The 26950-nt window shown below is 40.0% G+C and overlaps 1 protein-coding gene across 4 annotated transcripts in view; it reads right to left on the reverse strand.

The window, feature by feature from the left end:
• The window catches only part of NELL1 (neural EGFL like 1), a 1018153-nt gene that overhangs the window by 247121 nt on the left and 744082 nt on the right, over window positions 1-26950 (reverse strand). The gene's annotated exons all lie outside the window — the stretch shown is intronic.

The following is a 26950-nucleotide window of genomic DNA, read 5'->3' on the forward strand; positions in this document are numbered from 1 at the left end:
TCATGGTAAATAGCAGGGGTATTGAAACAATTCTTTGTTACACAGGGAATACATATCATTGGTGACACATTTAAAAGCTGCAGTATACAAAAAACAAAAAAAAAATAATAATACCTATTTCACTTTTACATGCAATCCATTGAAATAATGGATGTAAAGCACTTGATGCTAAACAGGAGCTAGCATGAAGAGCTATTACAATTGCTATTAATATGACTATTGATATACTTGAAATCAAAGAATATATCAAAGAACTAGAAAAATAGAATTGGGACAAAGATGAAGGCTTTTAAAATACTATTTTATAGATATTCTTTTTACTATGCATTTGTATTACAATAAAAACATTTTTACATTGTTAAACTATTTTAAGTAGTCAATACAATTTCTAAAAACAAAATAAAGTTAACTAATTGCTTAATTTTGAAAATTTAAGATGTTTCCAACATTTCTATAATAAAAAACAATGTCCTGTCCTTATAGAAAAAAAAATGCTTAACAAGTTCTGAATTATTCCTTTAGGGAAAATGCCTCAGTAGAAACATGCTATTTAAAGATGGGTGGACTTCACTTAGCTTTTTGATAAGAATTGTGAAGTCATCCTAACCCCATCTCAGCACTACCCTACTAACCTTCCCAGACCAGATTACACACTAGCAGAGCATAGCCCCATGCATCTCTCCTCTGAACTATTAAATATAAATTTTATTTATGAATAATTGTTATCATCACCTCTTCCATCAATTAGACTGCAAGACCCATCATAGCAAGTACTATTACTTGATTACTTCCTCTCTATATGGTACCACAGTCTCAGAATCTGAGCACACAGTAGATGCTTAAAAAGTACTTGCTGAATGAATTAGCCAAGATCCTACAGGTTGTTCTGACAGAAAAACTCCAGTTCTAACAATTGTGTAATACTTCCATCCAAATACCTTACTGTAAAACTTTGCTAGATAACCAACAATTTCATGTTCTAAATGTACACAATTTCTCACTAATGAAAACAACTGCAACTTGTTAACACAGAATTTCTTTTATTCACATGAGAGCTCAGTGAGAAAATGCTTTTTTTTTTAATTTTTAATTGTTATTAAAAAATGTCACCCTGGAAAAAAGCCTCATGGTTATATTTTGGCATCATCACATAAATAATATGAATCTAATTTTTAAAAGCCCTATTATGTCTTTAGATCATTGAATGCTAGTTCAACTACATAGAACTTCTCACAATATTGTCATTTTCCACATCATTTAAAGTCCCTTGGATGATTTAACATTCTGCTGCTTAGTAACTAATTGTGAGCTCCTTTGTTTCTGCCAGAGGACGTAGAGTGCGTACCTTGGTGTTCAAATACCATTTCCTATTTCCTGCATCTCAGTACCCTGTGACTAAGAAAACACTGGTTTAGGCAACATCTGCCTTAAGTATGTTCATAAGAAACCAAAAAATACATCAATATATATACAAATGTATAAAATCTCTCATTCCCCAAATAACACTTGTGGGATCTGGTGACAAACATTTCAAGTAAGATACTGAGAGTAGTGCTCTGCTTCAAAGTTAATAACAGAACAGGAAAAAATTTCACAAGCTAAAAATTACAGAAACCTGGTTAAGAAAAGTTTCAAGTGGTACCCAAAGGAGGCAGGGGCTTGAAGCAGGAAGGTAAGCTTGGGTTTCTTCGTGGCACAAAGAGCACTTGATCCAGATCTGTTTATACACATGTACAGGCGTGCGCACGCGTGCACACGCACGCACACACACACAGCAGCAGACCTGGTTAGGAGACTTGTTTCTGTTTTATAATATGTGTGTGCTTTTGATTTACTCATCTCCTAAACAGAAATGATATTAGGAGCTTCTATAAAGAAAGCATGATATGTTTGTGATGTCCTAAAAATGTACAGATATAATAATCAGAGTCCTGTGAGGATGAAATGAGTCAATATTTGTAAGGGACTTAAAATAATGTTTGGCAAACAGGGTTATGTAGTCTGTTAAATAAAACCAACTGCTAGTGATACTGTTAGGACTGTAAATATGGACCAGGAACAAAGGTTAATACCCAGAAAATATAAACCCAAACTACAAGATGTTCAGCTTCACCAAGTGGGTTTCAGGCATTCATTGTTCTTTGCGCTTGATTTAGTTTCTCCTAAGAGTAGTAGCATGGAAACATCAGATTGTTGTTGATCAGTCGCTAAGTTGTGTCTGACTCTCTCCGATCCCATGGACTGCAGGACGCCAGTCTTCCTTGTCCTTCACTGTCTCTGGAGTTTGCTCAAATTCACGTTCACCATTGAGTTGGTGATGCTATCTAACCATCTCATCATTTGCCAGTTTCTTCTCCTTTTGCCCTCAGTCTTTCCCAGCATCACTGAAAAAAAAGCCTCATGGTTATATTTTGTCACCCTGGAAAAAAGCCTCATGGTTATATTTTGGCATCATCACATAAATAATATGAATCTGATCTTTAAAAGCCCTATTTTTTTAAATCACTGTCTTTTCCGATGAGTTGGTTCTTTGCGTCAGGTGGCCAAATTATTAGATCTTCAGTTTTAGCATCAGTCCTTCCAATCAATATTCAGGGTTGATTTCCTTTAGGATTGACTGGTTTGTTTTCCTTGCTGTCTAAATGACTCTGAACAGTCTTCTCCAGCAACACAACTAAAAAGCATGAATTCCTGGCATTCAGCCTTCCTTATGGTACAGCTCTCATATCCATACATGACTAATGGAAAACCATAGCTTTGACTATATGGACCTTTGTTGGCAAAGTGACGTCTTTGCTTTTTAATTTGCTGTCTAGGTTTGTCATAGCTTTCCTTCCAAGGAGCAAGTGTCTTTTAATTTCATGGCTGCAGTCACCATTCACAGTGATTTTGGAGCCTAAGAAAATAAAATCTGTCACTGCTTCCACTTTTTCCCCTATTTGCCATTAAGTGACAGGACTGGATGCCATGACCTTAGTTTTTTGAATGTTGAGTTTTAAGCCAGCTTTTTCACTCTCCTCTTTCACCGACAAGTGGCTCTTTAGCTCTTCACTTTCCGTCACTAGAGTGGTATCATATGCGTCATTTAGGTGTTATTTATATGTTAACATATTTGAAATGAGTATGTAATATGTTTAACATATTAATGTTATTATTATCCAAATAAAAATGGTGAAATGGGGGCTCTGTTATCAAGTCCCCCTGTAAGGCTGCACAGGTAGTAACCTGCAGAGCCAGGGTTCAAAGTCTTCTTTGCCTTCAAAGTCTTACCCCTTCTGTATAAGTCACCATACAGATTTACTTGAAACCTGGTATTCACATCAGGAGGTATATTTCTTTTTCGCATAGTTCCTTAAAGGCTAAGGGAACTGACTACAAATGGGAATTAAAAAAATTTCCAAATTGCACAGGGTACAATGAAGAACGGGGTATAGGAAGCTGTGCCAGTTCATGCATCTATTACCTAAACTTCATTTTTGCTCACATTTCACCCTGTTGCACATATTATTATTGGAAATTATCTGGAATAGAGAAGAAATTCTTTGCCTCCTGAACCTCAGGTAATATGCCAAAAATTTCAAACAACACAAAAGAAAATTAAAAAGTAGGATGTCATCCAAAACTTAAGCAACTCTGGGGAAATCAAGATCCTTGCAAGTATTCTTTGAATATCTCATAAAACATCTGAACACACTATTGCACCCTAAAGATTATGCATAGATTAGTTATATTTGGTTAAACCCTTCTTGATCAACTATGAATCTAACATGTATTCTGGTACTCAGAGGACCTACAATTTGCATAGTATTACTTAGTTGCTGGCCTAACCAACACAAGAACCCAGGTCATCTACCATACATCTTTCTAGCTTATAAGAAGACAGAATGGAAGAAACCACACAGTCCAAATCTGAGCTCTTATTTATCAGCTGTGTGACCTAAGCAAGTAATTTCATTCCTCTGGACCTGTTTTCTCAAGAGCAAAGGCCATGATGATGAAAATGAAAACACCACGCTGTGCTGATTAAATTACACTGCCAATGTACACTACCCAGCACAGGGCATTGCAAGTGGAATAATCTTAAGGGCTGGATGTGACTATCTTAACTTACCACTAGGTCTTTGCTTTTCCAAATACCAATAAGATAATGCTCCAGTTTTTCATCTAGATTCTGGAGAGGCAGTAGTGAAAAGATCCCTCTGCTATGGCACTTACTCTTTAGCGAGAGGTCATTGTCACTCCTTCTTTGACTTGGTGACCCCAGTAGTAATATGTGGTTTGCGATGGAACTTGGAATCACAGCTCCCCTGCAAATCCAGAAAAACTCGGGTATCACGGGTGTGTCACTCCTTTACTGACCATTTTTTAGGTTCCAGAGGATGGCTTGTAGATCACAGATATTCAGTGACATTACAGACTCAAATCTGTAGTTATACTGCCCTTTGTTATTAATTTACTACCAGGGGAGATATTGGATCAGATCAATTCTTAAATGGTATGATTCCATTTCTGAAAGAACTCTTTCAATTCTGCAAGAAAATAAATTTTAAAATTCAAAATTAAGGGAGTTTACCCACAGAAAGATTGATTTTATGTTTAAAAAAGTCTCAGTATGTGAAATGAAACTGGGACTTTAAAAGAGGAATAGAATGAGAAGGTGGGTTTGCAGATACCAGGTTTGCGGATGCCCAGTATCACCATCATGCGCTCAATATGACAAGAGTTTTATGTAAATAAAAATAATAGCCCTTCAAATTCTAAACACTTGGAATGATCCTATGAAAGTATAACTGGCATATATTTAGTTGCTAGGGACACTCTGTATTCTGAAAAAATAAGGAAACATACAAGTTTCAATATCATCCGGTAGAAGTTAGTCCTTGTCCCTCCCTCCTGGTTTCCTTGAAGTATCATCTTCATTAAGCTCATTTCTGCTCCCTCTTTTCTTGCTTTGCTCATTCTGTCCCTGGGGAGGTAGAGAGATATATTCCACTGGCAAACTAGGAAACTATATATATCATGACAAAGCTTCTAGGGTGGGAAAAACAGGAGGATAGGCTGAGAAAGACTGCATGATTATGAATTAAAAAAACTGCTCCATTTTTAGTTTTATTTTAGATGATAGGTTACAAGGTACAAAATTTCATTATTGAAAATAATGATCAAGCTATCTAAATAAATAAAAGCTGGCCACCATGGACTAATGGTTACAAGGTGTCATGGATCAAAGCTTGTAACTAATTTGATTATACGCACATAAACTCCCAAGGTGGGGAGAAAATAAAATAATTAAGATCTGGTCATGTTCAGCAAAATTCCACAGCTACCCAGCTTCTCTCTTGGGAGGGAGCTGACTTCAGTTCAGTTCAGTCACTAACTACTGTCCAACTCTTTGCGACCGCATGGATTGCAGCACATCAGGCCTCCATGTCCATGAACAACTCCCCGAGTTTACACAAACTTGAGCCCATCAAGTCGATGATGCCATCCAATCATCTCATCCTGTTATCCGCTTCTCCTCCCACCTTCAATCCTTCCCAGCATCAGTGTCTTTTCAAATGAATCAGTTCTTTGCATCAGGTGGCCAAAGTATTGGAGTTTGAACTTCAGCATCAGTCCTTCCAATGACTATTCAGGACTGATTTCCTTTATGATGGACTGGTTGAATCTTCTTGCAGTCCAAGGGACTCTCAAGAGTCTTCTCCAACACCACACTTCAAAAGCATCAATTCTTTGGTGCTCGGCTTTCTTTATAGTCCAACTCTCACATACATACATGACTACTGGAAAAAACATAGCCTTGACTAGATGGATATTTGTTGGCAAAGGAATGTCTCTCCTTTTTAATAAACTGTCTATGTTGGTATTAGCTTTTCTTCCAAGGAGTAAGTGTCTTTTAATTTCATCTGCAGTGATTTTGGAATCCAAGAAAATAAAGTCACTGATTTCACTGTTTGCCGATCTATTTGCCATGAAGTGATGGGACCAGATGCTGTGATATTAGTTTTCTGAATGTTGAGTTTTAAGCCAACTTTTTCAATCTCCTCTTTCACTTTCATCAAGAGGCTCTTTAGTTCTTCTTCACTTTCTGTTATAAGGGTGGTGTCATCTGCATATCTGAGGTTATTGATATTTCTCCTGGCAATCTTGATTCCAGTTTGTGCTTCATCCAGTCCAGCGTTTCTCATGATGTACTCTGCATATAAGTTAAATAAGCAGGGTGACAATATACAGCCTTGATGTACTCCTTTTCCTATTTGGAACAAGTCTGTTGTTCCATGGCCTGTTGCTTCCTGACCTGCATATAGGTTTCTCAAGAGGCAGGTCAGGTGGTTGGGTATGCCCATCTCTTTAAGAATTTTCCACAGTTTCTTGTGATCCACACAGTCAAAGGCTTTGGCATAGTCAATAAAGCAGAAATAGATGTTTCCCTGGAACTCTCTTGCTTTTTCCATGATCCAGCGGATGTTGGCAATTTGATCTCTGGTTCCTCTGCCTTTTCTAAAACCAGCTTGAACATCTGGAAGTTCACAGTTCACGAACTGTTGAAACCTTGCTTTGAGAACTGTGAGCATTACTTTACTACCTTGTGAGATGAGAGAAATTGTGCAGGAGTTTGAGCATTCTTTGGCATTGCCTTTCTTTGGGATTAGAATGAAAACTGACCTTTTCCAATCTTGTGGCCACTGCTGAGTTTTCCAAACTTGTTGGCATATTGAGTGCAGCACTTTCACAGCATCATCTTTCAGGGTTTCAAATAGCTCAACTGGAATTCCATTACCTCCACTAGCTTTGTTCATAGTGATACGTCCTAAGCCACTTGACTTCACATTCCAGGATGTCTGGCTCTAGGTGAATGATCACACCATTGTGATTATCTAGGTAATGAAGATCTTTTTTGTACAGTTCTTCTGTGTATTCTTGCCTCCTCTTAATATCTTCTGCTTCTGTTACATACATACCATTTTTGTCCTTTATTGTGCCATCTTTGCATGAAATGTTCCCTTGGTGTCTCTAATTTTCTTGAAGAGATCTCTAGTCTTTCCCATTCTATTGTCTTCCTCTATTTCTTTGCATCAATCACTGAGGAAGACTTTCTTATCTCTCCTTGCTATTCTTTGGAACTCTGCATTCAAATGGGTATATCCTTCCCTTTTTCCTTTGCCTTTCACTTCTCTTCTTTTCATAGCTATTTGTAAGGGATCCTCAGCCAACCATTTTCCCTTTGTGCATTTCTTTTTCTTGGGGATGGTCTTGATCACTGCTTCCTGTACAATGTCACGAACCTCCATCCATAGTTCTTCAGGTGCTATGTCCATCAGACCTAATCCCTTCAATCTATTTGTCACTTCCATTGTATAGTCATAAGGGATTTGATTTAGGTCATATTTGAAGGGTATAGTGGTTTTCCCCACTTTCTTCAATTTAAATCTGAATTTGGCAATAAGGAGTTTATGATCTGAGCCAGAGTCAACCCCTGGTCTTGTTTTTGCTGACTGTATAGAGCTCCTGCAGCTTTGGCTGTAAAGAACATAATCAAGCTGATTTCTGGACATCTGGTGATGTCCATGTGTAGAGTCTTCTCTTGTGTTGTTGGAAGAGGGTATTTGCTATGACCAGTGTGATCTCTTGGCAAAACAATATTAGCCTTTGCCCTGCTTCATTCTGTACTCCAAGGCCAAACTTGCCTGTTACTCCAAGTGTTTCTTGACTTCCTACTCTTGCATTCCAGTCCCTTCTAATGAAAAGGACATCTTTTGGGGGTGTTAGTTCTAGAAGGTCTTGTAGGTCTTCATAGAACTGTTCAACTTCAGCTTCTTCAGCATTTCTGATCGGGAGCATAGACGAATTATTGTGATATTGAATGGTTTGCCTTGGAAATGAACAAAGATCATTCTGTAGTTTTTGAGATTGCATCCAAGTACTGCATTTTAGATCCTTTTGTTGACTATGAAGGCTACTCCATTTCTTCTAAGGGATTCTTGCCCACAGTATAGATATAATGGTCATCTGAGTTAAATTCACCTATTCCAGTCCATTTTAGTTTGCTGATTCCCAGAATGTTGATGTTCACTCTTGCCATCTCCTGTTTGGCCACTTCCAATTTGCCTTGATTCATGGACCTAACAGTCTAGGTTCCTATGCAATATTGCTCTTTATCACATCAGACATTGCTTCCATCACCAGTCATATCCACAACTGGGTGTTGGTTTTGTTTTGGCTTCATTCCTTCATTCTTTCTGGAGTTAGTTCTCCACTGATCTCCAGTAGCACCTACTGACCTGGGGAGTTCTTCTTTCAGTGTCCTATCTTTTTGCCTTTTCATACTGTTCATGGGGTTCTCAAGGCAAGAGTACTGAAGTGGTTTGCCGTTCCCTTCTCCAGTGGACCACATTGTGTCAGAACTCTCCACCATGACCTGTCCATATTCAGTGCCTCTACATGGCATGGCTCATAGTTTCATTGACTTAGACAAGTCTGTGGTCCATGCGATCAGATTGGTTAGTTTTCCATGACTGTTGTTCTCAGCTCCCTTCTAGTGGTATCAATTCTCCTTTCCTCCCTGAGGATGACTTTCTCCCTGGGATTTGGTGGGTAAGTTGATTGTATTTTGTGTTTATTCCTAGGAAACCAATCTGATTCACAGATATAAACTCAAGTTCTCTAATCCAGCTCTGTCAATAATAAAGGTCAGATCATCCCCGTGCGCATGTCTGCTTTTTGGTTTATTCATCACCTTTTTCAGAATACAATATTTATCAAAGTCACCCACAAACATTTTGGTGGTCCCAGATTGCAGGTAGTGTCAGCATGTGACTGGCATTTGGTGAGTAGAGGACAGAGATATTTCTAAACATCCTACAGTGCATCCCACAATGCCTCATATAACATCATACTGCTTGACCCAAAATAGCAATAGTGTTATGATTGAGAGACTTTCTCCAACTTTACAACATTAAGTCAATGGGGTACTTCCAGGAGCAAAATTAGGTTATCTTAATCCCCTTTTGCATCTTCCCACATATCTCCCACCCAAAACTATAAAATATAGAGAAAATGTAAGAGTGAAAATCATCCAAACAGCTATTCTGATACATAAAACCAAACATCCAAAGGTGTACAATTCTCACTTTTCATGTCATTCCAATGTCAACCACAGAACTAATTTAATAATTAGTTCTAATTTCATAATTTAATAATTTAATTACTGCCCAGAAATCACCTTCCTTCCTAATACTTACTATCTGTTTTTGTATCTGGAGTTCTGATAGCCTTTTCCACTCTTCAACAGTACTACTAATAAAGACAACAACAGTGATGGTAAATTCCACTTCTTGAAGACCTATTAAGTGGCTAGCAGATGTAATATTTCATTTCATCTTTATAGAACTGCTGCGCATTCGCCACGTATTCCTCCTTTTCTGATGAGAAAGCTAGCTTAGAGAGGTTATCAAAGGTTGCTCCAGTACTAAGTGGCATCCTGGGTTTCAGGCCCAGAGGCCTGACCACATCAACTAAGCAGTTTCCACTTACAGCCTGGCCACTTGCCATGTACAGACAAAATTCTGAGTGCCAAGATGTCTAAAAGTACCCATGAAAATTGTCCCCATCCCCAAAAAGCTCACAATAGGGTAGCAGAGACTGGCATATATAAAACCAGGTATATTAAAATGTGATCTCTGCCACTGTAGCAGTATGAATAAAGTGCTGAGAGAACATGAGGGGAATGTGATTAATTATGCCTGGTGTACCTGGGCAAAGCTTTGCAATGGAGCTGGCATTTGAGTTAGGCCTGAAATAAGGAGTAGAATTTTTGCCAGATTGAGAAGCACAGAAAGAAAGACAGTTCAAGTCAAAGTTTTGTCCTGCCTAAAGGTACCAAAGAGATGAAGAAAATGAGCAGGTGTTGATAACTCACATCAAGGTTAGAGATGGAACATTAGAACAGAATACAGTAAGCCAGGTGGGGAACCAGGAGCATCTCTATGAGCATTACCAACAGACTACTCTCTCCGTCATCCCACCTCCCATCCAATTTCTGGATTTGTTAATTATCTTAAGGCACAATAGTGTCCTGCCTCAATATCTGCATATAGATTTTTTTCCATTCTTCTATCTATTATTCTAGTTAGTTGGTTTAAAACAGTGTTTTGCTGATCATTCTGAGTACACAGAATTGTACATTCTGAGTACAGAATTGTAGTAAATAAGTTTTATATCAAAAACCCCTTACATGCACAAACAGATGGCCAGAAATATAAAGTTTACTCTTAGTATGTGTAATCCATTCTAATATTTTTTATTATATTGCCTTGGATTGTACTGTATTGCATTGCCTTTATATATGGTATTGAATTCTGTTGTATATAATTTTTAAATGCAGCTACGATCCAATGACTTGCTTTCAGCCCACTAAACCCGCAGTTTAAACCATGCACTTGTTTTATACACACTTGGAAAATACCTGTATTTTCTTTGGTCCACAGCATTTTATAATAGGATAGGGGCACAGAGTCACTTTAGATAAATTGTGAAATGTTCAAATTGAGCTGCTGGTCTTAGCTGAAGAAAGAATGCAAAGATAAGAAAATACCTGTAAGTGTTACTTTCTATAGATGTAGTTACGACTGAGATCACATGGCATGCCAAGTTGAAATATTTGCTCACTAGACCTTTACAGAAAATCTGTTACAGAAGATGAACTCCATGGGAGTGGGATATAGTGAAAGGAGAGACAATACACTCTTGAATTTAGGGGGTCCTATATATATATGTGGGAGAAGGCAATGGCACCCCACTCCAGTACTCTTGCATGGAAAATCCCATGGATGGAGGAGCCTGGTGGGCTGCAGTCCATGGGGTCGCTAAGATTCAGACACGACTGAGCGACTTCACTTTCACTTTTCACTTTCATACATTGGAGAAGGAAATGGCAGCCCACTCCAGTGTTCTTTCTTGGAGAATCCCAGGGACAGGGGAGCCTGACAGGCTGCCGTCTATGGGGTCGCACAGAGTCGGACACGACTGAAGTGACTTAGCAGTAGCAGCAGCATATATATATGCTTCTATAACTAGACTATGAGATTCATAAGGATCACAGTCACAATTTTTGCAACTCTGACTTCCTCTATATCATCCTGAACTCTGGTGACACCTGAACCCATATTTGTTGGTAAAGTAAATTAACTACACAGAGGCAATTAAAATATTTGAGTAGACAGTTTTGTATATAAAATAACTATATCATGTAATTTGAGATAACCATTTGATCAAGTCAGATCATTACAGCTTTAAAAGTTTATCAAGTATCTACTATGTGCTTGTCACCAGATACTCTGAAAAAAGATATGGCCTCTGTTTTTTTAGGATCTGAGATTCTAATACAGTGGTTCTCTCTGAGGGCAATTTCCCCCCAGGGGACATTTGGAAATGTCTGGCGACATTTTTAGTTGTTACAACTGGAGAAATGTTACTGGTGGGTAGAAATCAGGGTTACCGTGGAAGATCCTACAAGAACCAGACAGTCTCACAACAAAGAATCTTCCAGCCCAAAATGTCAATATGATGAGAGTTGAGAGAAAACAGTCCCTTAATTTAGTAATTCATAAACACTTATTGAGTATACTCTGTACAAAGGATTATTCTGAGAATCATTACTCAAACGGACATAAAAAAATTTCAACTTATGGGCTTATATTCTAGGGGGAAGATACGGAATAACAAAATAAACATATGTCAGTGACATTCCAAGTTAGATGATGACAAGCACAGCAAAAAATAGAGCAGAGCAGGAGAATGGGAAGTGTGCCAGTGGGGAAGGTTGCAAGAGAACAGGTGATCACGGAAGGCCCTGAGACTGCAGCATTTGAGAAAAGACCCAAAAGGAGAAACAGTGAGCCCTGCAGTAATCAAGCAGAAGAGTGATCCAGGCAGAGGATACCACGAGTGCAGAGCTCTAAGGAGCAGATGGCAGATTCCATACAGCTTTACAGATACACAAAGTCAAAAGGAGGTAGAAGAAAGGAAAGGATTGTTTCTGCCTGGAAGGTCAAGAATGGCTCTGCAGAACTGATGCCTCCACTGAATCAGAAAAATAAATAATAAGCAACAGGCAGATTGGGGCCAAAGGTGTTAGTGTCAGTGGGAGGAACAGCATCTGCAGAGGTATAGAGGCATGGAGCATGACCAGGTAGCAGAGGAGGCTTCAGCGGCCTGGAAAAGGGACTGAGAGGAAGGAGGAGCAGAGAGAGGCTTAGCTAGGACTTCATGACGGCAGGATTTGGTGCACTCCATAGGTGGGCCATTTCTTCTCTGCCTGTTTCACCAGATACCCACTGGTCTTGTGGATGCTTTAGGACTGTCCATATTAGCTTATTTTTCCACAACTCAATTTCATTCAGAGTAACAGTGATTTTTTTCTTAGGTAGACAGAATCAAATGTTTAATACAAATTCATTTTTGGATTTAAAAATCACTGAAATGTAGAACTGGAGAATCATATAAAAGGAAAAGCAATTCAACAGGAAATTACTGAAAACTTGGGAATGGGGGACATTAAATCCTGACTGTCTGCACCTGGCTGTGGGCAGGGGGGGAGGTCAATCAATGAAACATTACCCAAAGAACCAGGGTGCCTCAGTAAGTCTTTAGTACCACCTATGACTCAGTGAGGTGTCAAGAGCATGACTCTGGAAAGAGAGACCTAGGTCTAGTTATGGTTCCAGCTCTTATCAGCTGATTGATTTTTTTCCCCCTGGCTTATTGAGATATAATTTACATAAGTTCAAAGTGTACATGTTGTTTTGATATATTTATATATTGCACAATGATTACCATGACTGTTTTTAGAAAACTTTCATCTCCTTGAGCAAACTTACTTCTATTTTTATTTTAAAAAATTCTAACATGTATACTATCACGTGAATTGAATCGCCAGTCTATGTCTGACGCAGGGTGCAGCATGCTTGGGGCTGGTGCATGGGGATGACCCAGAAAGATGTTATGGGGAGGGAGGTGGGAGGGGGGTTCATGTTTGGGAATGCATGTAAGAATTAAAGATTTTAAAATTTAAAAAATAAAAAACTAAAAAAAAAAAAGAGAGAGAAACAAAAAAAAAAGAAATATACTTGATTTACAATGTTGTGTTAATTTTAGTCGTATAGCAAAGTGATTCAGATATATATATACATATAACAATATATGAATATATATGTATGTTTCTCGTTTTCAGATTTTCCCCTAATACGTTATTACAAAATATCGAGTATAGTTCCCCGTGATTTGCAGAATGTCCTCACTGCTTCCCTATTTCTTATATAGTAATATGTATATGTTAAACCCAAACCCCTAATTTACCCCTTCCCCACTTTCCCCTTTGGTAACCATAAATTTGTTTTCTGTGTCTCTGGGTCTATTTCTGTTTTGTACTACAATAAATAAATAAATAAACATACAAACTTCTTACTCATATAATTAGGACATAAAGAAAACCTACATCATATTGTTACCACCAGGCTTAAATAAGATAGCGCAGGTGCAAAAATAAAGTCAGAATGGATTAAAGATCTAAATGTAAGACCAGAAACTATAAAACTCCTAGAGGAAAACATAGGCAAAACAATCTCTGACATAAATATCACAGCAAGATCCTCTCCACCTCCCAGAGTAATGGAAATAAAAGCAAAAATAAACAAATGGGACCTGATTAAACTTAAAAGCTCTTGCACAACAAAGGAAACTATAAGCAAGGTGAAAAGACAGCCTTCAGAAGGGGAAAAAATAATAGCAAATGAAGCAACTGACAAAGAGTTAATCTCAAAAATATACAAGCAGCTCATGCAGCTCAATTCCAGAAAAACAAAAGACCCAATCAAAAAATGGGCCAAAGAGCTAAACAGACATTTCTCCAAAGAAGACATACAGATGACTAACAAACACATGAAAAGATGCTCAGCATCACTCATTATCAGAGAAATGCAAATCAAAACCACAATGAGGTACCATCACACACTAGTCAGAATGGCTGCAATCAAAAAATCTACAAACAATAAATGCTGAAGCGGGTGTGGAGAAAAGGTACCTCTTACACTGTTGGTGGGAATGCAAACTAGTACAGCCACTAAGGAGAACAGTGTGGAGATTCCTTAAAAAATGGGAAATAGAATGGCCATATGACCCAGCAATCCCAGTGCTGGGCATACACACCGAGGAAACCAGAACTGAGAGAGACATGTGTACCCCAGTGTTCACTGCAGCACTGTTTACAATAGCTAGGACATGGAAGCAACCTAGATGTCCATCAGCAGATGAATGGATAAGAAAGCTGTGGTACATATACACAATGGAGCATTACTCAGCTATTAAAAAGAATGCATTTGAATCAGTTCGAATGGGGTGGATGAAACTGGAGCCTATTATACAGAGTGAAGTAAGTCAGGAAGAAAAACACCAATAAAGTATACTAACCAATATATATGGAATTTAGAAAGATGGTAATGATGACCCTGTATGTGAGACAGCAGAAGAGACACAGATGTAAAGAACAGACTTTTGGACTCTGTGGGAGAAGGTGAGGGTGAGATGATTTAAGCAAATAGCATTGAAACATGTATATTACCATATGTGAAATAGATGACCAGTCCAAGTTCAATGCATGAAACTGGGCACTCAAAGCGGTGCACTGGGACGACCCTGAGGGATGGGATGGGGAGGGAGATGAGAGGGGGATTCAGGAAGGGGGACATTTGTACACTTCTGGCTGATTCATGTCAATGTATGGCAAAACCCACCACAATATTGTAATTAGCCTCCAATTAAAATTAATTAAAAAAAAGATAGTGACGTATGTGGCATAATGTCCACATGGCATAAGTGCTCAATAAATGTTAAAGCTGTCAGTCTTTTTCTCTCTAGGTTAATTAATATAATACAGCATTCTTTTTCCAATATCAAAACTCTTTGCAGACTACTTCCCTGCTGGCTCAGATGGTAAAATAATCTGTCTGTAATGCAGGAGACCTGGTTTCTATCCTTGGGTCAGGAAGATCCTCTTGAGAAGGGAACGGCTACCGGCTTCAGTATTCTTGCCTGGAGAATTTCATGAACAGAGGAGCCTGGCAGACTACAGTCCATGGGGTCACCAAGTGTTGGACATGACCGAGTGACTAACACACTTTCCTTAACTTGGGCACAACTCAATGGCAGAGTCGGTTTGAGAGCTTTTTGAGTGTTGGAGTCTACTTAGTGCTTAGTCGCTCAGTCATGTCCGACTCTGTGACCCCATGGACTGCAGCCTGCCAAGCTCCTCTATGAGGACTCTCCAGGATAGAATACTGGAGTGGGTTGCCATGTCGGAATCCATAACAACAGCAAAATAATGAGGGACATTAAAACCTAAGAAAAGTAATAGAACGAGAAAAAGTGTTCAAATTTCCAAAGGCAAAATTCAGGAAGTTAGTTCGGGACTCCCTACAAACGTAAAACTAAAGCAATTTTCAAATTTCATCTTTGCAACAAAAACTCTGAAAGCAATTCAGAACTTGGCATTGTGTTTACAGGAGCAGAAAGAAATGGAAGCCTGCAAGTGCTTGCTGTGAAAAGCAATTGAGAAGAAAGCCCAGGGTGAGAGGTCAGAAGGGTCCCTGGAGCAGTGCTGTATTGGAGCCCAACACACCTATCACCCCTGGAGCTCACGGTCTAGAGTCTCTTAAGAAATAAATTTCAGTAAGCTCTCCCAGGGAACACTATTCTGTGATTTTGTATAACTGCCTGGAATTAGATGTTAAATCTTCAGTGAGATATGGATCCCAGCTGCAGTGACAGCAGCTGGTTAACTCGGGTGGACCCAAGCTCTCGAGAGAGCTCTTCCATTTCCCATCTTGGAACTTGAACAGTTTCTCAGAGTTGTGAAGCGTTTCATGCAAAGTGCTTCCTAAGACTCCTCAATGGTGATGTGTAATAGTATCCTCATCCGTAAATGGGAAAATTGAGAGGAGAGAGGCAGATAACTTGCTCCAGAGAAACTTAATTGGGAAGCAGGGATGAAGAATTCCAGGTTCTGTGATTCTAACGCAGCATCAGGTACCTGAGAAATGATGTCAGTGTCATTCAGTGGGAGAAAACTAGTCTGGGGATTTAGAAGTCGAGGGGAAGAGAGAAGGTAGAAACACGAGAAGAAGGAAGGATAGAAAAATAAAAAGAACAGAGGAATGAAAAAGAATTACCTTAGCAATCAGGCCCTGCAGCAAACACCGCTCTCTCCATCCTCATTCTTCGATACCTAACCCAGACAGACGCCTAGATTATCAGGTGAGAGGCTTCTGGAAATGGGCCCACAGGTTCCCACTTCACATCTGCCAGTTTCTAGCTGTATAATTTGGGGCTAGTCATGAAATATCTATCAAATTTATCTTCCTCATGACAAAATGGAAAGAAAAATAGCAACCTCTTCACATGGTTGTTACGAGGAATAAAAGTCAAATGCTTAGTTTTAGGTACTCCAAATTTTTTTTAATTATTGACATGATTATTATTATTATTAGTTACATACTTATAAAGACAGTGGGGAAGTCCATTTGAGGACATATACACTGATGTGGGGAACCAAGGGTAAATGACACCCCTGACTCACAGGGCTGTCTGGCCATAATTGTGTTTCATTGAAAATGTACTATTTTTCATTCCAGGCATGAAGGTCTCAACCAATGAATCCAGAGTTAGAGTTATTAATAATCATGTTGCCGAATGCAAAGGAATTCTAAACAGTGCTGCTTATTGGAGGATTTAAAACACATATTTGACCTTTCCTTGGCTGCCTTCAAAGTCAAAACTCAAGGTTCTCTTAAGTGAGCTTGTCTGATTAATAGCTGCTTTCATGTTCAAACACGCCCGCCGGGTCTCCAGCCTCCACCACCGCCTGGTTATCTGTCTTTCTAGATGTTTAGCTATATCTCATCTACAACATGAGCTGCCCTCATTCTTGAGCCAATGTTATTTTTGAAATATTTAGGCTCAAATCCCTCAGAATGTATTTCTAATTTATAGGCAGAATGGTACAGGTAAAAAGAACACAGTCCCCTAGAACCAGAGAAACCTGGATTAAATCACTAGCTGTGTGACCTTCAGCCAAATTACTCACCTTCTCTGAGCCTCTGTGTGCCCACTTGTCCAATGAAGACATAAATACCTCTTCTTCATGTCTGTGTCAGATAACTGACAGGATATACATGAAAGTAAGTGGCACAGAGCCTGATACATTGCCTTCCTCTCCAGATCTGTCCCTTGCCACTTTTACCAGCTGCCTTACCCCACACCAGGCACAATGCCTCACACATGCTGAGCTTGGTTTTGTAGCCATCTGGTTAGCCCACATGAGGCTGGTCATAAAGGAATTAAGCAAGAAGCTGTGGCTACTATTTCCTGAGGGTGTTACAAAGGAGTTTTCATGATGTCCAACTTTCTGCCCAGCTCAGGAGTTGCTCTCAGCTCAGACTCTTAGCTGGAAGGGAATCCACTTATCCTGAGAACTTTTAAACATCTCCCCCATACCCACAGTGTACAGAAACTGTTCAATTTAAACAGTGCACTATGATCCCAGAAAGGAGATGGCAGGTAAAGAGAACCCAGGTGAGAAGGACAGGAGACAAGACAGGGCATCTGACATTCACCCTGCATTTGCAAAGTTTGCAGGAGAGAAGCAGAGCCTCCCTGAGAAGCCATTTGATAACATGTGGGCCTCAAGGACCAAATTCTTCCCTCGGATAAGAGGAAGAAGTAAAAAGGGAGCTCAGGTTAAAAAAGAAAAAAAAAGTACTTGGCACAAAATCCCATGAGAGATAAGAACACCACTGAACCAGACCGAGAATGGATCAGATATATTATTAAAACTACATCAATTGAGGATCACCTCCAATTGTTTGTTTGCTGATTTGTTTTCTCAGTGAGAAGGAAGGTGGAATGAATATCAGAAACCACTGCAAGCCTTAGTCATCTTTTTTCTATAATATCACACTTGAAATTTATTAAAGCATGGACTCTGAAATTCTCAAACATTTTTATTTCCTTTATAAAGTTCACAGTAAAAAAAAAAATCTAAGAATTGGTGATACAACATTCAAAAACTAGCCATTGAAATCTTACTGTGCACCAAGTGCTCTGGTAGGCAGTTAACATATAATAGTGATCAGAGCAGATAATGTCTCTGATTTTATGATGCTTATCTCTTCAGAGTCCCTTGGACTGCAAGAAGATCAAAATAGTTTGCAGTCCTGGATAACCATTGGAAGGACTGATGCTGAAGCTGAAGCTCCAATACTTTGGCCACCTGATGCAAAGAGCTGACTCAATGGAAAAGACCCTGATGCTGGGAAAGATTGAAGGCAGGAGGAAACGGGGGCAGCAGAAGATGAGATGTTTCGATAGCATCTCCAACTCAATGGACTTGAATGTGAACAAACTCCAGTAGAAAGGGAAGCACAGAGGAGCCTGGCATGCTGCAGTCCATGGTGTTGCAGAGTCAGACATGACTTAGCAAATGAACACATCTTTCAGTAGGGGGAAACAAACAAGTACAAAAATTCAGATAATAAGTGTTACAGGGAAAACTAAAGCAGAGTAAGGGAGATAAGTATTAGGAGCAGGTTACTATTTATGGAGGGTAGTCATAAAGGTCTAAGAAATTGGCATTTGAACAGACACATAAAGGATGAGAGAGGGCAGAGCAGGCAGACACTGGGGTGATGAGTGTTCTGGGAAAAGAAACAAGCTCAGTGCCAAGGCCCTGGCATGGGACCCTACCCAGCACACTCAGGAACTGCGAGGGAGCCAAGCGAGGCAGGGGTGAGACAGAGGAGACGGCAACAGAAAGTTCATGGCATCTTAGTTCTCCTAGGGGCTTTAGGACACTTAAGGACTTTGATTTTTTGGCTCTGAATGAAACAGTTGGTGGAATGCTTTGTGCTACAAGGTGACATAACGTTATTTAGGTTTTAACAGGATCTTTCTAGCTGTTGTATTGAGAAAAATGGACCGCAGGGTTGGAACAAATAATAATGAAAGCAGGCAGACCAGTTATGAAGCTTATAGTAATTCAGACAAGAAACTGGCAGTCCCCTAAACCAGTGTGGTAGAATTGGAGGCATGAGAGAAGTCATCAGCTCTTCTAATAATCTATGGACCAGGAAGAGTTTACAGAGCAGAGGCAAGATCTCTGTCCAAAGGACACAAAATGGGTAAGTAACATGTGTCTTCACCTTCTTCTACAGAGTTATCAATTAGGGAGGCTTTTTTTTTTTTTCCTGGCAATAAAATGGATTACATATATTTTTTTCCGCCTGGAATTCTTCCCCCTGTTGGTAAATTGGGTAACTCCTATCTGGCCCTCCAAATGGCAACTGAAACATCTCCTGACCTAGGAAATATTTTATGAGGGATGACCCTCTTCCATTCCAGGCCTGTAGTCTAGGTTGCAAGTAAAGTGAAAGTGAAAGTCGTTCAGTCATGTCTGACTCTTTGTGACCCCATGGACTATTCCAAGGAATTTTCCAGGCCAGAATATTGGAGTGGGTAGCCGTTCCCTTCTCCATGGGATCTTCCCAATCCAGGGATAGAACCCAGGTCTCCCACACTGTAGGCAGATTCTCTACTGTCTGAGCCACCAGAGAAGCCCAAGAATACTGGAGTGGGTAGCCTATCCCTTCTCCAGGGGATCTTCCCAGCCCAGGAATCGAACAGCAGTCTCCTGCATCGCAGCTGGATTCTTTACCAGCTGAACTGCAAGGGAAGCAGCCTAGGTTAAAGGCCGGTATTTGTTTCCTACATAATGGATTCCCACTAACTTGGTTTGTTAAAACAAACTCAAATATTGTTCTCTCACAGTCTGAAATCAAGGTGTCCGCAGGGTTGGTTCTTTTTGGAGGCTGTGGGGGAATATGTTCCATGCCTTTCTCCCAGGTCCCAGCGGCTTCCAATATTCCTTATATTCCTTGGCCTGTAAACTTCCTAAATTCAGTCTCTGCCTTCAGCTTTTATGGCCTACCACATGAGGCTGTGTGTCAGTTCTCCCCCTCGTTTCTCTGATAATGACACCAGTCATTAGATTCAGGACCTGTCCAAAATCCAGGATGATGTAACCTTAAGATCCTTAACCAGATCTGCAAGACCCTATTTCCAAATAGGGTCACATTTACAGGTATTGGGGGTTAGGACACAGTCATATATGTGGGGGTTGCCACTATTTAACCCATTCTCAGGCCCCCTTGCATTCCTCCAGAGACATTTCATTGCTTACCATACTCTCCTCAACTGTCTTCTTACTGGTCTGTCCAACCTAAGAGATTTAAGCTTTTCAAGTATGCACACCATATCTTTCATCTCTCTTTCTCCAGTTCCACACACAGGTCTTGGCACATAATAATCAATCACTCCTTACTGAATAAATCAATTACAAATCACAGAGTAGAACTTTTAAAATCAATAAAACATTTAGCTAAGTGTCACCAGGCAGTTTAAGCTTCCTATTATCATTGGAGAAGATACTCAGATATCTAATGTTGGCCTTTTACAAGTGCTTTTATAAGTTTCTATTTTCTCCTTCAACAGAACAGAATATACAGTATAAATGAAATTATATATCTATGCAATGGGCAATGAAGAAGAAAAATTCTTAAATATAAGAAATATACTAGCAGCTTTAGAAGTTTTAAATAAAACCTATCTCAATAGTTAAACAGTTCCTCTTTCTTCCCTAGCCATTCATGGTGATATTATTTTCCATTTACTATTTTTCAAAAGAAGAATCGGAAGACTTCAACATCCAGAATGATACCATATCTGAAAGCTATTCCCAAGAAATTACTGGAGTGGAGAACAGTAAGCATGAGAGAAAACATCTAGGAAACCAGATGAAGTGAATGAGATTATCATTCAAAAGTGTTCTTTGACTGTATCTAAAATTAGGGAAAAAAGGAATTGATAATTTGAGAGCCTGAGAAACAATATATAGGAAAGACATGGAAAGAAGAGAAGTGGAGCTTGTCTTCGGCCACAGAAGCCATGTCTAAGAGTAAAAGCAAAAAGGACTTAGGACATTTCTCAACCTGAAGATGAAAAGAGCATACAGAGAGAGGGGATCGAGGGGGTTCTAGTCTCTCAGAACCGAAGTCCCCTAGAGATCACAGTAGCAACCTCTTGGGATTCAGCCAACTCAAAAGACCTTTTCTTGATGGCATCATAGCTTTCTATGTGGCAGGAAGTACTCTTATTTGGATGGAACTGCCAGGTGTCATCTCTCCTTCCATGTGAGAGAAGCTTTCTGAGAAAGAAAGGTACCACAGAAAATGAATGGGAAAAGAGAGATGTCTTCCTCAAACTAATTTGAAATTAGTCCAGAAGTGCCTGATCTATTCCTGGATTGCTAGTTTCAGGAGCCAACAAATTCCATGGTGTGCTTGAGCCAGTTTGAACTGACATTGTGTCACTTATAACTGATTTTTTTTTTTTTAACTAATACAGGAGGAAAAAGCTTCCCTATTTTGGGAACATCAATTAATTCATCACGGGTAGAACTGAAAATGATACTAAAAAGGGGCAGGAGATGAGGCTGGAGACAGAAGAAGAATGTGAGTTCAAGTGGGTAAAAGTTGATATGATGTGAAGTTGCTTGTGACTGCTACTACCAGTGGTACAGATCTCACAGCTAAGGTTTTATGTGTATGAAAAATTCAGAGCACACCAACAGCCACACTGAAGAAACGGCTCTGAAGCAGAAAGAATTCAAGGGGAGAAGACATCTTCCTTTAGGAAGATGATATAGAAGAGACAGCAAAGCCACCCTGCCCCAGATGCCATGCAACATTGGCACAGCATGTTGTAGCAGACCAGGCACAGTGCAGGAGTGTGAAACACCACGACCTAGAATGACCTGTGGTCAGGAGACAGGTCCTGAGCATCTCTTCCCAACCAGACTGGGTGGCCTTACAAAAGTCATGTAACACATTGGGAATGGAGACAATAGCCCCCTACTCTGTCAACTCCACAGGATTTTCAAGAGGTCCAAATAAGATATGGATATCTATGCAAATAGTCACTCTTCTTAATGTCAGGAGATCAGGGCTCAATGTGGGCTTTGATACTCATTTTCTGTGTGATCATGAGGTCATTAAAACTTTGGGATCTCGTTTCACCTCTTTCTAAGAAAAGATCAAACTCCATGGTGTTAAATGTTCCTTCCAATTATAACAAGATTTCAGTAATTCTCCAACTATGCATTTTCTTTTTTGGAAAAGAGGCAAATAGCTGAGTTTAATAAAGTCATTGGGATTTTTCCAGAAGGCAAGAGCCATACTGGTTCTGAAGAAAGAGTCCAATCACAGGCCAGTTCCATAGCCAGCAGCACCTACAGCTATAACACTACGAACAGAAGTAAAACCTCTAGTGTTAATTCTGAACAACACATGGGTTAAATTTGCACTGACTATTTGCTTTAATAAAGCAGTTAGTTTGCAGTGCATTCTTTGAGAAAGACTTCCATAAAATTTGTTCAAATTAAACTCCTGGTACTTAACAGATTAAATTACAAGGAAAATTCACTTCAGGTTGACATATCATTCCCTGGAGAAGCAGAATAATTGAGGTGTTCATAATACAACAACTATCATTGCATAGAATTTTCACAGCCAAAAATTGCTTTGAAATTCACTGAGACACTGTGGCATGCAAGGAGATCCAACCAGTCCATCCTAAAGGAGAGCAGTCCTGGGTGTACATTGAAAGGACTGGCACTGAAGCTGAAACTTCAATACTTTGGCCACCTCATGTGAAAAGTTGACTTATTGGAAAAGACCCTGATGTTGGGAAGGATTGGGGGCAGGAGGAGAAGGGGACGACAGAGGATGAGATGGCTGGATGGCATCACCGACTTGATGGACATGATTTTGGGTGAACTCTGGGAGTGGGTGATGGACAGGGAGGCCTGGTGTGCTGCAATTCATGGGTTCGCAAAGAGTCAGACACGACTGAGCGACTGAACTGAACTGAACTGAACTGAGACACTGTGGTGTGATGAGGCCCGCAGGCAGGTTTTATCCCCATTGAAAAAGTAGGAAAAGGAATGCTCTGGATGTAACCTGAAGTGAAGGGAAGTGATAGTCACTCAGTCATCTCTGACACTTTGTGATCCTTTGGACTGTAGCCCACCAGGCTCCTCCGTCCATGGGATTTCCCAGGCAAGAGTACTGGAGTGGGTTGCCATTTCCTTCTCCAGGGGATCCTCCCTCCCCATGGATGAAACCTGGGTCTCGAGCCACCAGACACTCAAAATACAGAATGCGTGGAACAAGTGGAATTTGAATTCTGAGTCTTTTGACTTCCAAGTCTCTATTAGGCTCTATTTCCTCCTGGCACCAACTCTCCCAGGGTTACCATTAGGCGCCACTGCTCTTCGTTTGCCTTACGTACAGAGGAGATTGCTAAGTTTTCGAATCGGCGGGGTGGGGGGGGGGGGGGGGGGAGAAAAGCATTATGAGTAGCCCAGACCAGCTGAATGTCATCAGCAGAGTTCAGATGAGTTTGTTGTATGGTTTACACAACCAAATACACATCATACAATCCTCTAGCTTCTATGTCCAATTTCAGGCCCAGTGCTCACAGGTGTGATTGATGAAACTCAATTAATACTGCTCTCTACTGCCTGATTTCTTAGTGGCACCAAGTTATCTCGGCATGTTACAGCTGCCCTGAAATCTCTCCACAGGCTTCTGCCACAATTGGGTATTGATTGAAAAATTCTATTACTATACTTAGTTACATAGCTTTCAATAAACAGGTCGCAGACGGCACCATGGCTGGTTTCAAGGAGAGCTGAAAGAGCCGAGGGTGATGGGACACCTGAGAAAATTAGCAAGAAGACTTAGAGGCTCAGACAGGATGCATGGATCTCCTTATCAGAGTGTGATCTGTTAATTTCAGAAGTACTGACTCACTTCTGGGCCTCAAATGGGGCACACCTGCTGGATACAAAACTGAAAATGTTTAACAGACACCTGATTGTACTTCAAATAAAGACAAAAAGAAGCACTTGGCGTGTGATTTTTTGGAGGGGCCAACACACTCCTAGTTCAGTTAACACGTATCGAACAGCCCCTTGATCCCCAGGCACCACACTGGGTGCTGGAAGATGATAAAAAACATAAGATATGATTGTGATTTCCATGATCAAGAAATGACCAATGGCAACTCACAGGTCAATCTAGTCTGCTATCTATTTTTGTGAGTAAGGTTATATAAGAACACAATCAAGCTCATTAATTTCCATATGTTCTTTGCCTGCTTTTGTGCTACGATGGCACCATTGAGTAGATATGACGGAGCCTATATGCCCCAGAAAGCTAAAATGTCTACTCCTCCTCTCTTTCCTAAAAATGTTTGCTGACCTATGGACTAGACTAGTGTGGGAGAAATAGGTACTAAAGGGCAATCTGAGTGTAACACCCTAAATTCCTTATAATCAGAACACATCATGATCAGAAAAAGAAAAAAAATGCCTGTACTTTCCTTAGATTGCCAAGAAAAACTGTGTGAGCTGTCTCTGAAAGAATGAGTGAGTGAGGTTAAAGAAGGTAAGAAAAGAGGTGAAGGCCACATCGAAGTGCCTGCTAAGCAGAAGCACTAAGTCGTGAACGAGAAGATCATTCATGGTTATGGAAACGCAATCAACACAGGAGGAGCCGAACTACGTGAGTTTCAAGAGGAAGTTATGAGCCTGATTATGAAGTGTCTTCTACGTCATGCTGGGGGCATCCAGGCTTTGTCTGCAGGATATTCCAGGCTACTGAAAGGATTAAACCAGGGAAGAAATAGTCAAAATTGTATTTAGACTGGATCTCTCTTGGAGGAAAGAGGATTTTGAATTGTAAGAGACAAAATTAAAAACTGTTAGAAGCAATGCAATAGCAAAAGTTGTAGATAATAGGGGTCTAGGCTGTGGCTGTGGTGAACCTGTCATTCAGAGACCAATGAAGGGGAAGATGGGTGTCACTGAGCAATTTCCTTAAAAATGCTGTCAACCATAGCCAACATCTCTGACAAGCTTTTTCAACACCTAAATAGAGACATAGGAAAATCTCTCTGAGGCATGTTGCGAGGATACGGAATACAATGGAGGAAAGAAGAGAAAGGTAACAGCAGCTGCTTGAAAGAAGAGAAAGGGGACTACAAACGTGCTGTGCCAGACACAGTGCCAACTTCTTCACACGCCATTTCTCGCCTTTCTAGTGCCAGAAACACACACACACTACCATAGCTGTTTTAAAATAAAGGGGTCTCCCTAGTCCATGGCATTGCAAGAGTCAGACGTGACTCAGCAACTAAACAACAACAAGCCCCTAGCTATTGTGTAATGTGATGAGTAGAGAGCCTGGGATATGACAAGTACTTAACAGATTTGATGTCTTCACTTATGGGACTGTCCTGAGAAATGACCCTTATTAAATTCAAACATAACTGAGAGCTTTGTCATTTAACAGATGATTCTACATACCTTCTCTCACCCAAGCATTTTTCAGGTATTCAGAACCCAGTGGAGACAGTTCAGACCTGGCCCTGGTATCACAGAGGTTATAATCCATGGTGCTGCTGTACACATCTCCCTCAGATAGTAAGAGTTTGGTTTGGAGGCAAAAATCAGAGAGCTTGAATCAATTCCATATTTTGATCATTTATATATATAAATGAGCTCACATGGCTTTCTAACTATGAAGATATTTTGGAACTCAGAACAATAAAAAATGAGCTCTCAATTGGTCTCTTTCTGAAAAAATAAAAATGTTACTATGTACACGTTTCTTATCTGAAGCTCTAAACTCCATATGAAGTTTGCTTGCTCCCTCCTCCGAACCAGAACAGATTACATGTGTCAAGTACTAAAGTAATTATACAAGGAAGCCATTAGGCTGAGCTGACTCTAATGCATCAGGATACTATGTAAGCAAACAAAATGTAAGTCAGTGTCAATTCTTATAGATGTCTCAAGGTTAAGAAATCTAAACTTAAGAGGAACCAATCACAACCGACCAACTAGTGTTTGCCAAAGAAGACAAGCTCTTAAGCTACAACCAAACAGATAGATGACTTCATAGCTTTGTTTCTAGATCTGCTCTACAAAAGCCCTTCCTTCCCTTAGCTCCTACTGTGGGGGTGCTGCTAGATTTGAATTGATGTTTGCTAAAGTAAACTGAAAAATGTTTTGAGAACTCAAAAATATGTATGTGGCTGTGCATGCCTGCTAAATCGCTTCAGTAGTGTCCGACTCAGTGCGACCATAAGTACGGTAATCCACCAGGCTCCTCTGTCCATTGATCCTCCAGTCAAGAATCCTGGAGTGGGTTGTCGTGCCCTCCTCCAGGGGATCTTCCCAACCTGGGGATTGAACCCTCGTCTCTTATGTCTCCTGCATTGGCAAGCAAGTTCTTTACCACTAGTGCCGCCTGGGAAGTTCCAAAAATAAGTACAGAATACACAAAATAAAAATTTGTGCTTTTGACAATGCTGGGAAACTACACAGAGAAAATAGAGTCTTCTATGTCAGTAATGTATTTTGCAGTTCTAGAAGCTTAAGTGACACTCCCTTTTCTGAACCCTGTCACTATATAAATGTGTAACATGCTATATTCTGCCCTGGCTGATTTCTAGTGCTTTACAAATTAGACAGGTTTTGCTATAAACTGTGAGTTGTTCTAAGAAAGTGCTATATCTCTTCTCCCTCCCTCATTCAGTGCCCTATTCAGGGATAATCATACATAATGAAGGCAAAATAGGAGTAAAAGGTGTGTTAGCTTGCTTCAGTTGTGTCCTACTCTTTGCAACCCTGTGGACTGTAGCCCACCAGGCTCCTCTGACCAAGAGATTCTCTAGGTAAGAATACTGGAGTGGATTGCCATTCCCTTCATATATTAGC

Source organism: Ovis canadensis, chromosome 21 (genome assembly GCF_042477335.2).
Source record: "Ovis canadensis isolate MfBH-ARS-UI-01 breed Bighorn chromosome 21, ARS-UI_OviCan_v2, whole genome shotgun sequence".
Lineage (NCBI taxonomy): Eukaryota > Metazoa > Chordata > Mammalia > Artiodactyla > Bovidae > Ovis > Ovis canadensis.